This window comes from Dama dama, chromosome 20 (genome assembly GCF_033118175.1).
Source record: "Dama dama isolate Ldn47 chromosome 20, ASM3311817v1, whole genome shotgun sequence".
Classification (NCBI taxonomy): Eukaryota; Metazoa; Chordata; class Mammalia; order Artiodactyla; family Cervidae; genus Dama; species Dama dama.
Window position 1 is genome coordinate 12,215,427 of NC_083700.1, and position 13,664 is coordinate 12,229,090.

Here is a 13,664-nt window from a genome sequence, read left to right on the forward strand (position 1 = left end):
TCCCCATACTGTACTCCACAGTGGCTGTATCAATTTGCATTTCTACTAACAATGCAAGAGGGGTCCCTTTTCTCCTCACTCTTCCAGCAGTGGCTAAATCACTCTTAATTGCTTCTTCTCCTTTAATTCAATCAACTCTTCATTATGGTCATTTTTTCATATACAAATAATCATGATTCATGGGGAATTTAGAGAAATGCCAACACAAAGTACTGAGTTATTCACAAGAAAAGCAGCATTTGTTCATGTACCTGGCCAGTCCTCATTAAGTGCTTACTGTGTGCCAGGAACTTTGGGAAGCACTGGGGGGATGTGGGGGACGGGACAGACGTGATTCTGATCCTTAGAGAGCTCTCTGTACAATGTGGAAAGCAGACATTGATTATAGCATCCCAACATGTTCTGGTGAGCCCTCTGCTAAAAGAAATACAGAGAATGCCCTGAAATGTCTGGAAGACTGAGAGTCATGGACGTCTCCCTTGAAGAAGTGGTATGAAGCCATGGAGGAAAGGGAGAACACAAAAACTCCAGGAAGGCTATGGAATAGGAGCCAAATGCTGAGAGCCAGATTACAGAGGGGCTGATAAACCTTTTGAAGAAGTTTGGATTTTATTATAAGAACAGATACCAGCTATGAGAAATTTTAACAGTTTGTGTATGAATGACACTCAGATTTGTATTTTGGAAAGATTATTCTAGCTGAAGTTTGGAGACAGTCTGGAGGGAAAACCCTGATGGGACAGAAGTTTCGAGGTATGTGTGATGTGGAGTTGGCTTACATTAGGACAGTGGAGAAGGAGAGAAGTGAGTGAATCTGAGAGATATTTAAGATGTTGAACAGATAAGACTTGGTGGAAATTGGTTGTAAGGCGTCACAGGAAGAGACCAGTCCAAGATGGCTCCCAGCTTTCTGGCTTGAACAAAGGGAGGTGCCCCTTAGTGAGACAGCAAGTGCTAGACAAGATGTAGATTCTCAAGGCCACAGAAGGTGAGTATTCCCCCTTGGATACGTTGAATTTGAGGTGTCTAAGGGGTATTGGGAGATATGTCTAGTGAGCAATTAGATATATAAGCCTGGAGCACTGGAGAGGAATCCGGGCTGGAGATACAAGTCAGGACGATCAGCCTGTTGAGAGTAAATTGATGTTTTGGAAGTGGTCAATACCTCACCGAACATAAAGAAAAGAAGAATGACTAAGAAGCCCTGAGGAACACATCTTCTAAGGAATCATTAAAAGAGGGGGGAGCCAGCACAGAAGACCAGCCAGAGAGGCTGGGAAATGACCAGGAGGGCCAGTGACAGAGCCAGTGGTTAGAAGCTTTCAAAAAAAAAAAAAAAAGACATGTACAGCAGTGGCCAAAATTGCTGATAACAACTGATGTTTTCCTTTAGGATTTAGTGACACGTGGCCTTGTCCAGTGAAGGGACATAGTCAATTTCAATGAGTTCACACACAAGTAAGGGATGAGGAAGTGGGGCAGTGAGTGCAGAAAATGAAAAAATCTGTTGTAAACTGGAGGTTAGGGACGCAGTGGGAACTGTCAGGAGAGGTATGGCTAGGGAGAAATACTGTTGTTGCTTGTTCTTTGGAAAGAAAAGGGTTGAGAATGTTTCAGTGCTCACAGAAATTATCCCATAAAGAAAGAAGGGCTGAAGGAAACAAGGGAGGAAGTATTCACTTGATAGTTTAGTCCCTAAGATAAGGCAGCCAGAGGTAATAAATACATAAATAAATAAGTAAATAATTCACTATGCTTTTTTTTGTGTGTACAGAAACTATCCTAGGACCATTATGTCATTTGACTCTTATGCAGCCTCTCTGAGAAGTTCCATTATTATTAGCCCATTTCTTCGAGATGTGGAAACTGAGGCACAGATAGGTACCAAGGCCACCCAGTACATGGTGGGGCTGGGATTCATATCGGGGTATGTGACTTGAGACTTGCACCCGTGGTCACAAGGCCCTGTTGTGGGATCCACAGCCTAGCTGGAGACATAGATGGGAGGTGTCCATCCTTGCTCTTGTAAGAGGTCTGGGGAGGAGGGGCTGGTCTGGATGCAGATAGGTGTCAGATTGGTTGGCATTATCAATTTTTTAGGGATGCTGTAACAAATTACTCCACTGTGGGTGGTGTAAGAACAGAGGTTTATTCTCCCACAGTTTTGCGAGTCAGAAGTCTAATGTTAAGGTGTCATCTGCTCTCCCTCCGTCTGAAGGGGTCACTTGTCTGGGGCCGCATACCTCCGGTCTCTGCCTCTGTCTTCACTTAGCTGGCATCTCTGTGTCTCAGAACTCTTTCTGCCATTCTCTTATCAAGAGACCTGTCGTTGAATATAGGGCTCACCTTAAACCCAGAATGATCTCATCTTGAGACTCTTAATCACATCTGCAATGATTCTTTTTCCAAATAAGTTCACAGATTTTGAGGGTTAGGAACTGGGCATATTTTGGTGGGGTGGGGGGTGTACTATTCAATCCACTACAGTTAAAAAGATGAAGGAGTTTCTGTCTGATGGATCCCTGTATTCTATGAAGTAGAGTGTGAGTACTTTTCTGAGATTGAACTCAGAAGTAGAGGGGTCAAGTATCTGAGGAGTGAAGAAATCTGGGAGTGATTATTATTGAAATGTGGAGAGTCGACTGAATAGGAAACACAATATGTTTGTGGAGCAGCGTGAAGAATGCAGATAAAGTTTGTTATCATTAACTTATAGCTGTGTGATTTTCTCTAACAGCAATTTGCAGCTGGGTACACGCATGGAGAAAGCTGACAGATGAAATGACAGGAGTTACAGTCAAGAGGGAGGGGCATGGATGGGGAAGCAGGACAGAGGAGGAGGTTTGGGGTACTGGCGGGGCAGTCGGGGGGAATTCTGTCCGTAGGAGCAAAGCTGGGTGTGTATGCAAACAGGGTCCGAGGAGGACTGATGGATGGGTCAAAAAGCAGGCGAAGCCCTGAGAGCAGTTCAGTGAACTATGTATGATACTACAAGGTTATTCTCAGAGTGTGGAGTATTTGATTGTATTGTTTTACATGAGGAAAAGAATCTGGTTGCAGTAGAGGCAAAAGAAGGTTAATGGAAATGGACAAGTCAAGAGAGAAGGCAGGGATAGAACAAAACAGAAACAGATTCAAGGTTACAGAGAACAGTGCTTACCAGGGAGAAAGGTGACAGAGGGGTAGGGGGTTAAGGGGCACAAACTACTGTGTATAAAATAAATAAGTTTCAAGGATATGTTGTGCATCACGGGGAATATAGCCAATGTTTTATCATAAGTCTCAGTGAAGTATGATCTATAAAAATACTGAATGATTATGTTGTACACCTGAAACTGATATAATGTTATAAATCAACTATACTTCAGTTATTTTTTAAAAAAAGAGAAGTCACGATTCAGGACAGGCCACCCATGTGAACAGAGTCACACAGAAAAATGACAGGACCTGGGTGGCAAATGCTGCTGATGGTGTGATGTCTGACCTGGGACTCAGTGGGTGGAAGAGGCTGTTGAGGTGGGTGTGGGTCCCTTGGAATGACACTGGGTGCTGTGTTAGTGAAGATTCTAAGAGAAACAGAACCAATAGAGAGAGGGAAAGCGTGTTTGTGTCTGTGTGTGTGTTTACAGAGAGGGAGGGAGGGAGAGAGAGAGTTATTGATTGATGTATTATTAGGAACTTGCTTATGTGACTATGGAGGCTGAGAAATTCAGATCAAGGAGAACAGATAGTATAGTTCCATTCTAAGGCAGGAGAGGACTGATGTTCTAGCTTGAAGACAGTCAGGCAGAGAATTGTTTCTTAGCCTTTTATTCTACTCAGGTTGTTAACGGATTGGATGGAGCCATCACATGCGGAGGGGCAATTTGCTTTACTCAGGCTACAGATTCAAATGTGAATCTCATCCAGAAATACCCTCACAGATATACCCCAAAATGATGTTGGACCAAAGATCTGAGCATTCCCTGCCCCACTCAAGTAGATACATAAAATAAACCACAAACACCTTGATTACATGAATAGTCTTACTCTACTGGTCTTAGTCTCCCTGATTTTAAATGATGGGGTAAAGAAGATTATTGCTAAAGGTCCTTCTAATTTTAACTCTCATGTTTTGAAATATAATTTCAAACCCTTAGGGTGGGAAGAAAGTGTTAGTCGCTCAGTCCTGTCCAGCTCTTTGTGACTCCATGGACTGTAGCCCGCCAGGCTCCTCTGTCCATGGAATTCTCCGGGCAAGAACACTGGGGTAGGTAGCCATTCTCTTCTCCAGGGGATCTTTCTGACCCAGGAATTGAACTTGAGTCTCCTGCACTGTAGGCAGATTCTATACCATCAGAGCCACCAGGGATATCCTGGTGGAAGGGTGGAAAGAAACATCATGTTAAAATTCTCCTTAATTAAACATAACCCAGAAGTGACTCCTGTGAATCCACAGATCTTAGAGACTAATGATTATTCTCAAATTCTGGCTAATACTCACTATTTACCAGCTTTTAAAAAATATTTACTTATTCTTGGTTGCACTAGGTCTCCATTGCTGCGTGCAGGCTTTCTCCAGTTTCTGCAAGTGGGGGCTGCTCTTCATTGCAGTGTGCTGGCTTTTCACTGTGGTGGCTTCTTTAGGTGGAGAACACAGGCTCTAGGTGCATGGGCTTCAGTAGTTGTGGCTCTTAAGTTTAGTTGCTCCATGGCATGTGGGATTGAACCTGTGGCAGACAGATTCTTATCCACTGCACCACCAGGGAAGTCCTCTTTTTTAACAACAACAACAAAAACGTAAAAGTCTTGACAAAACTTTCAACAGCACAACCACAGAAACTTCTCCTTCTTTCCCCACAGAAACCATCCACACATGGTTCCAAAATCTCCCTGGGCAACAAGAACTAGTTCTGGCTTGTTCTCTGTCTTCTCTGAGTGTGGATTAAGTGATACTGTGTCAGGACAGAAGTCATCTCAGGTGAGTCTCTCATTTAGGTCAATGTAGCAAACTTGCCTGCAAGCCATGAATTCCAAGTTGTTACCTTTGCTTGAAATCTGTGCATTTTATAGGTGGGCTGAATATTTCTTTTGAAGTAGGTGTACCCGAAAGTAATAAATACAGTCCTTCCTGGAAGCATGGGTTGGGATGAGAGGACATTTTGAAGCATAGCACATTTGCCTAGTTTGGGGTTAAGGAAAAAGAGAGTGGAAGTTCAGCCCTCAGTGTACATGCTTCTGCTGGAGGAGTTAGATAGAGAAGCATCTTCTCAGATTGGCACACTTTATCTTTACTCCACTTGGAATGCCCTTCCTCCATCTCCTCACTTGATGACTTGGAACAACCTCTGAAATGTCAGCCTCCCGTAGGCAGCTTTTCTTGGCTTCCCTTCCCACCCACTCTCATCTGATCAGGCGCCCTACCTTTGTCTGCCTGTCGCCCCCCTGTGTGTACGTCTATCATGGCATTCCCCGTGGCATATTTACTTGTCTTTTATTTCTGTCTCCCCGACACAATGGCTGACACATGAGGCGATAAATTCATTTATACTGAAGTCATTTAATTGTGCACTTTTGATGAATTTGTCATTATCTTGCTCCCTTTGCTATGTCTGGCAACTATTTTATATCAATCACTATGCTAGCAACTAGGAGCATACAGATAAAATATAGGAGGTCCTGGCACTCGTGAAGTGTGTATTCAGGTAGGAGATACTGACAAAGAGGAAAGCAGTAGAAGAAAAGTAAATAAGGTGGCCATGATTTGTAATTACTATATCACGAAGGGAATAAATAAGAGACAGATAGAGGCTGATGGGTGAAGGCACTCTGGGTAAAATGAGTAACAAGCCTCTCCCACTTGGTGATGCAGGGTAGAAGTAGGGAGGCAAATACTTCAGGCAGAGGAGACGGCAAGAGGAGGAGCTCAGTTAAATGTGGATGGAGTAGAGTGAGCCAGGCATCCTGGAAAGACATAGGAGTGGGATCACTCAGAGATGTTGCCGATAGTTAAAGAGTTCAGAAGGGAGGACTCGGGAGACGAGTGAGGAAGTGCTGCAGATCATCATCCGTGAAGGGGATGGTCTTGGAGTCATGCAAGGGCAGTAAAGACAGAAGAATGTAGGCATGGGATTATATGTTAAAGATAAAAATTGGTCATGTTTTTGATAATTTAGATGAGAATGATGAAGGAAAGAAAGGAATCAAGGATGTCTCTTACTGAAATAATGGATTGCTGTGTACTGATTTGGGAAGATTTGGAAGAAAGAGAAAGAAACAGCCTCAAGATCCTACTGTACAGCATAGGGAACTATATTAATATCCTGTGATAAACCATAATGGAAAGGAATATGAAAAAAGAGTGTATATGTATGTATAACTGAATCACTTTGCTGTATAGCAAAAATTAGCCCGACATTGTAAATCAGCCTATGGTCACCTAATCTATGACAAAGGAGGCAAGACTATACAATGTTGAAAAGACAGTCTCTTCAACAGGTGGCGTTGGAAAAACTGGACAGCTACATATAAAAGAATGAAATCAGAACTGTTTCTCATGGCATGAAGCTAATTTCGCCAGTTCTTAAGATAGTCAAGCGCCTTCCTGGTGGTTCAGTGGTAAAAAATCCGCTTACAATGCAGGAGATGCGGAAGACATGGGTTCGATCCCTGGGTTGGGAAGATCCCCAGGAGGAGGATATGGCAACCCACTCCAGTATTCTTGCCAGAAAAATCCCAGGGACAGAGGAGCCTGGTGGGCTACAGTCCACGGGGTCACAAAGAGTCAGACACAACTGAAGCGACTAAGCACACAAGATACTCAACTGGAATTGGCAATATTTGACAGAAACCTGGAAGGTCACTGCTCTTTGGCTTTTTAACTCCTTTTTTGGCAGGGACAGATTCCTCTTCATCTATGCTTTTTCTTTTCTGAAATTAGTTTGTGTGGTAGTTAATAGTTTTTTGATGAGATTCAAAGTTCTGTAAGGGTCATTGTCCCTCAATCATGCTTCAGGGGTGAAGGCTGGCCAGGACACCTGGCTGTGTGTGGTGGGAAGAGCTGATTGTCATAGTTTCTAGACGGGGCTTCTTAAAGGCTTGGAAGGAGACGGGTGTATGAGAAAGAGAAAGCATTTGTGCAGGAGAAGAGAAAAACGGAAATGATAAAAAGGAACGATTTCAGTTTTGCCACGTGCTGCACAATCCTTAGCACTCATATCTGCCTTCCACAGAACATCTAATAAAATTTGCGCCACTTGTCAAAGCCGACACTGCTGCTTTCTGGGCCCAGTGTGGAGTCACCGCAGAGGCTACCCAAGGGGTAGCCCGTGCACATTTGGGTTACATTAATTTTTTATTGTGAAATAAATTATTCATAGCCAAGGATGTATATAGAATATATGAACAGTTTAAAATGTATAATTACAATCATAAAATAAGCACTCAAGTTCCAACTAGCCAACTTAAAAAGAGAACATTGCCAGTTCCTCTGAAGACGCTTGGGTGAACCTCCTCAACCGTGAGAGATGAGTCGCTCAGTCATTTTCGACTTTTGCGACCCCGTAGACTAGCCTGACAAGCTCCTCTGTCCGTGGGATTCTCCAGGCAAGAATATTGAAGTGGGTCACCACTCCTTCTCCAGGGGATCTTCCTGACCCAAGAATCGATCTTGGGTCCCCTGCACCGCATACAGATACTTTACTGACTGAGCTGTGAGGGAAGCCTCAATGGTATCCCTCTCCTACTTCCAGAGGTAACAAATCACCCCCTTAGTTTTCTTTATTGCTAAATAATAGTATGTTGTTGTTGTTCAGTCGCTAAGTTGTGTCCAACTCTTCGTGACCTCTTAGACTGCACACACCAGGCTCCCCTGTCTCACTGTTACTCGAAGTTTGCTCAAATTCATATCCCTTGAGCCAGTGACACCATCCAACCATCTCATCCTCTGTCGTCCCCCAGCTTCATTTATTTTTAAACTATGTGGAAACATATTTTTAAACTGTATGCTTTGGTTCTGTCATCATTGTACTTTTTGAGATTCATCCATGTCCTTAGAGGTACAACAGTTTATGTCCATAGATGGGTTGTGCTCCACAATATGGAAATACCACGATTTATTAATATACCCTGCCTTTGACAACATGTGATTTGTTTCCAGGTTTTTCTGTTATAACCAGTCCTGCTAGAATATTCTTATATCTCATGGTGCAAGAGTTTTCAGATCATATACTTAGGAATAAGATTGCAGAGTTATAGGCTATATCCCTAGTCAATCTCATCAGGGTATACTTTTTTGCTTTCCCAAGTGATTCTTATCAATTTTATGTTGTCTTTTCAACAAAAACAATAAGGATTATATCCAATATGAATAATAACAGAGATTTTGCAAACCTGGAGGCAATGTTATTAGTTGGTCCTCCCTGTAGAGATAGCCACGGTGCAGGAAATGGGTAGACACTCAGGCAGGTGAAATGTTGGTGGTACATGTTCCTTTGTTTCATTTCTTTCTTCCCTAACCTTCATTCTCAGACAGGAATATCTTTTGACATGTGGATGTAGTTAGGAGTCTCCTAGGAGGCTGAGAATGTCAGAAAACAGGAGATTCAGAGTTTGAGGCAGAAAAAGAAGGGGACATTGCCCTGCACACATATTTGAGGATCTGGAATGTCCAACAAACAGTGAAGGGGTAGAGGTTGCTGTGCAAACATTTTTGTCAGAAATTTTGGCCCCAGAGTTGAAATGCTTTTTGCAGCTAGGAATTCCCATGGTCACTGTTGGATGCATTAGTGAGAACTGCAAGTTTTTCTAACCTTTCATCCCCAAAGGATATGGAAATGCGAGTATCATCCTGCCTGAAATTCTGGTACCCTGACGCTAAGGCCACTTTGTCCTGTGTTTCCTGAAGTAAGAGTACCTGGTACCCACACACCTTCCTCTCTGCATCCTCTTCCCTTCTAGGGGATCAGCCATTAGCCAATCACATTAGAAAAACAACCTTGAATCCTCTCAAGATCCCTGAAAATTAGATATTATCCCAACTTTAGAGATGAGAAAACTGAGGCTCAGAGAGGTGAGTAACTCACCCAAAATTAGGTCACTCCTAAGTGGTAGACTAGAAAGCTGAAGCCACACCTGTTTAACTGCATCTGTGTTTTTCCTCCCTGTTTTCCCCTGTTCTTCTGTTCTCTGTCTTGTCCTTTATAACCATATGGTCCTGAACAAGTGTCTTCTGCTGTCTGAGCTTTAGATTGAAAATTAGCAATTCACATAGGTTTAATGAACATTTATTAAAAAATGAAAATCACCCTATGGACATCTCACATTCTAGTGAGAGCAATGTTCTGAGCTGGCAAAAGATCTTTCTCCCTCTATCTTACTACTGGTCTTGTTGCTACTATTTTTACAAAGTGAAAGTGAAGTCACTCAGTCGTGTCCGACTCTTCCTGACCCCATGGACTGTAGCCTACCACGCTCCTCCGTCTATGGGATTTTCTGGGCAAGAGTACTGGAGTGGGTTGCCATTACCTTCTCCAGGGGATCTTCCCGACCCAGGGATCGAACCTGGGTCTCCCGACCTTCTCCAGGGGATCTTCCTGACCCAGGGATTGAACCTGGGTCTCCCGCGCTGTGGGCAGGCGCTTTACCGTCTGAGCCACAGGTGTCTTCTAAATCTACGCTTACAGCCTGTGGCTAAACATGTGAGTGTAGCCTGTTCCTCAGCTGGTGTGTGCTTACAGTTGGGTAGGTCTTGACTATAAAACTTGCTCCAGTGTGTTCTTGGTTGTCTGTTATTTTGATTTCATCCTATTTTGCCAACCAAGAGCATGTTTCCTCTCATAAAAGTGAGTTTTTTGTGGGGGCCTTTTTCAGACCTGCTGTTACAAACTCACACACACCTTAGCGCTGGTATCTGTCTTAGGAAAGCAGTCAGGCTTGGCAGCGCAACGGGTACGCCCATCAGTACCCACGGGAAACTGCTATGGCAGCCTCCCAGGTTCATTACTTCTCCAGTGACACCTCACCCTGCTAACAGGGAGTCAGAAGTAGAGACAGGAGGTGTAACTCAAATGTGGGAAAGATTCAAATCAGCCTCTATCTTGGTGTGGCTCGGGGAAACCCAGTCCCTACCACCTAGGAGGCTAACTGATTCAGACCTTTCTCCTCTGGGACAGCCACCTTGCTGCCTTGCGTGCTGGTCCACCTCACCTGTTTCTCTCTTACTCCCCTGGTTGGAGAGAAAGATGCTGGTTCTCCAGGGTAGCCCTCATCCCCTGGGAATGTGGAGACCATGATCCGAGGAGCTGTTCTCTATGACCCCAGTGTGTGTGCATATGTGTGTGTGTGTGTGCGCTTAGCTGTGTTCACCTCTTTGCAGCCCCATGGACTGTAGCCTGCTAGGCTCCTCTGTCCATGAAATTTTCCAGGCAGGAATAACTGGAATGGGTTTCCACTTCCTACTCCAGGGGATCTTCCTGACCCAGGGATCGAACCTGCATCTCTTGGGTCCCCTGTATTGGCAGGTAGATTCTTTACCACTGCATCATCTGGGAAGCCCCCTTTATGACCCTAAATACTCCCAAAAACAATTAATTGAGATTAAAAGAAGTTCTAAACTCTTCTAATAATGATCATGCACGTGAAGAACAATATTAGGGATCTCAGGTTCTGATTCCTTTTTGCAGTTGGTTGCCCTGTAATCCTGTGTCCTCTACTTGAAAACTGGGTAGAGAATCTCAAAAAATCATCAAGATTACTGAGAATAGCAATGGATGAGAGACTAGAAGTTTTTCATAGTCTAGAACAGTAGCTGGCAAACTTTTTCTGTAAGTCAGATAATAACTATTTCAAGTTTTATGGTCCCTTCTGTCTCTGCGGAATATGAAGCTCTGTGTGGATTTACAATCTTTAAATGTATAAACACCATTCTTAGCTTGGTAGCCTTACAAAAATGGACCACAGGCTGGATTTGGCCTGTAGTTTGCTAACTGCAGTCCTATAAGCTCATCTGCAATTTTAGAGCAGCTGGATATTAGAGAAAAACCCTCTAGAGACTTAATATGGTATATTTTGAGAGGAAGCAATGAGCAGAAATATCAGGCTCAAGCATGAGTAATTAGAAAATAATCTGGAGAACAAAATGGACAAAGGAGAGTAAAGGTAAGGAAGAACAGAGATTGTGAGGCAATTATTTAAAGGAATTAGGGATGTGGAAAAGAGGCAAGGATAGGGGATGAGGATTGAATGGAGTATCTTGAACAAAGTAGAGAGTCTGGGAAAATGGTGTAAATGAGGCAGATTTTCTCCTAAGCATGTATGTATGCATGCATGCTCAGTCACTTCAGTCGTGTCTTACTGTTTGTGACCCTACAGACTGAAGCCTCCCAGGCTCCTCCGTTCATGGGGTTCTCCAGGCAAGAATATTGGGGTCGGTTGCCATGTCCTTCTCCAGGGGATCTTCCCAACCCAGGGATCAAACCTGCGTCTCCTGCATCTCCTACGTTGCAGGTGGATTCTTTACTGCTGAGTCACCGGGGAAGCCCCTCCTAGACATAGTTACTGGCAAATACACACAAGTCCTGCTGTGTAGCAGACTGGATTTGCATAGGGATATGACGAGGAATTTACTCCCGTCTGTGGCTTATCACTACATGCAGGCGTGCTCAGTCACTTCAGCCATGTCTGACTGTTTGTGACCCTGTGGTCTGTAGCTCACCAGACTTCTCTGTCCTTGGGATTCTCCAGGCAAGCATATTGGGTGGGTTGCCATTTCCTCCTCCAAGGGATCTTCTCAGCCCAGGGATTGAACCTGCATCCCCTGCATCTCCTGCATTTCAGGCAGATTCTTTCCACTGAGCCACCAGGGAAGCCTGGCTTATCACTTCAATCCTCTTTTAACCGTATGTGTCTGGTCACAGGTCTTCACTTGCTTTCCTGCCACCATCCAACACTGTTAGTTTAGTGCTTGTTCAATCAGCTTTCATGATCGAAAAATAAAAAGGGGGTAAAGAGTGCATTACTTCCTTGGACTGTAAGTTGGCAAGGGTGATTGGGAAGAATGCAATATTGTGGAACATTTTCTGTGGATTGAGAAGGAAGTGCAATAACATCAATCATGGCACTTTAACCAAAATACAAACATGTTTTCTCACAGATAATTGTCCACGAGAGGAAACTCAAGATGGACAAAGAGGACAGTCAGAATATTAATGAAGAGGTAATACATGTCAAAGAGAAAATAAGAAAATGGATCTCAACTGTGTGACTAGGTTGAAAAACAGATAAACAGGCCAATTTATGCTGGGAGATAATTTGAAAGGCTGAGACCTTTTAATACCCAAGAAATATTGAACATCACAGTATTTGCACAATATATTGAACATCTCAAACAGGCCCATTTTCTCAGAATGATGGAAGAGCTCTGAACTAGGAATCAGAATGTCTTGGGTTTAGCTTTTGGTCTGCTCAATAATTTGAAATCTGTGTAATCTGTGTGATTGAGCTTTTCTGAGTCTAATTTCCTCATCAGTAAAATGAGGATGGTATGTTTTTCCTTTTCCATACTGTTATTTTGATTTATACATGCATATTAAATTTGTAAAGCATTAGAAACTATGATAATGATGGAGATTTTATTAATTTTAGTATTTTATTATTATTTATTGCTATTTTATTATGAGTTGGCTTCACTAATAGAGCAGGCTGGGTATTATGATTAGGGGCTTCCAAAAGACTAGCCGCCTGTCAAATTTTGCATAAATTGAACTGTAATAGTATGATTAAATCATTTCATGAGGTCCAAAGTTTCTACAGTCCTTAGGTTATGAAAATAAGAAATATTAAAAAATACAATTACATTAAAGAAGAAATTTAATTCAACTGTGTCCCTCTCAGCACTTAATTAGTCAGCCATCCTAGCAATATCTTGAGAGAATGGAGCAGAATTGCTGAAGAGCTTTGAGTCACCACAAAAGCACTGAATGAATGCCTGTCTGAACATCAGAGGTGGGCAAGGCATTAAGGAAGAGAGGGGTGGTCTTTTGCAATTGTCTTCACAATTTTGACTCAGGATAGTTTGTTCTGCCCATATCTAGGGGTTTTGACAGAGGGCCGCCTGTGATCTTTTTTCCTTTGAATTCCTTCCAAGTGCCCTCTCTTCCCCTAAGCAAGTATTCTCAATACAGGATCCTGGCTAACCCTCCTAGAGTTCTCATGGCATAGATAGCTAATGTCCCACAGAGAATGCATGCTTCCCTTCCAGGAGCCTTGTATCTTATGACCTGTATTCTAGGAGTCTTCCAGGAGACTTGCCAAGCTGCCTGTGTCTAGGTGGGGCTGGGTGCCAACGGCAGGTTGTATGGATGTGATGTGTGTCACGTACAGGCTGAGCTAGTTAAGAAGCAAGTGCTTTCTCCACTCTCTTTTTTTCTTGTCTGCATACTGAAAATTGATACCAGTGGTAATACTGGAAATCAAGTCTTGAGGAGGGAACTGCCACTAACGTGGAAGGAAACTGGGCATCTGAATCGCTGCTTGAAGGAGAGCTGCCCTATCAGGAACACCTACATCATACTGGAATGTGAGCAAATAATCCACTGGGACTTTTGGGTTTTCTGGTATCACCTGGATTAATACAGCTGTTGATATAGTAAACCTTCCCAGACTATTCCTTTCTCTACAAATTGCGA

General features: G+C 43.2%; 1 long non-coding RNA gene across 2 annotated transcripts in view; it reads left to right on the plus strand.

Annotated features, from left to right (window-relative positions):
- The window catches only part of LOC133040564 (uncharacterized), a 74,770-nt gene that overhangs the window by 54,493 nt on the left and 6,613 nt on the right, over positions 1–13,664 (plus strand). The window contains exon 2 of one of the 2 annotated variants that reach the window (XR_009689002.1): positions 4,843–4,960. This is a non-coding gene — a long non-coding RNA (uncharacterized LOC133040564). Of the gene's footprint in view, positions 1–4,842; positions 4,961–13,421; positions 13,556–13,664 lie in introns of those variants that run through there. The other variant, XR_009689001.1, reaches the window with a different exon arrangement.